Raw genomic sequence first — 438 nt, 5'->3', positions numbered from 1 at the left:
GGATGCATCAAATGTGAAGACTCCTAAGCAGCAAGGTTTGATCAGTGAAATAGTCAGAACTGCATGAGGTTACACAATTATGCATCGGAGAATTCAACATGATCCCATTCTCCAGCTGTGAGGGCAGCCAGCCAACTGTTCTCGGCCTTTGTCAATGTCATCCTGTAATATCATTTTAATTAGGGAGGTTTCCTATCTTTTCATGCCTGTATGGATTATTTTCCCTCCTTCCACCCAACCGAGAAACAAGCGAGAAAGAAACTCGCAGCTTCTCAGAACGTGCATGCGGTACATAGGGGAACTAATTGAGTTGGGACAGTGGGTAATCACAAAACGATTGAACGTATGAGATGAAGTTTTAAAGCCATTTACCCTACATCCGTCATGACGTAACACTTCCAAATGTTGCATCAAGATTCTTTGATTCGGATTATCTTA

The sequence above is a fragment of the Mustelus asterias genome, chromosome 18 (genome assembly GCF_964213995.1).
Source record: "Mustelus asterias chromosome 18, sMusAst1.hap1.1, whole genome shotgun sequence".
NCBI lineage: Eukaryota > Metazoa > Chordata > Chondrichthyes > Carcharhiniformes > Triakidae > Mustelus > Mustelus asterias.
Note: the sequence above shows the minus strand (reverse complement) of the source record.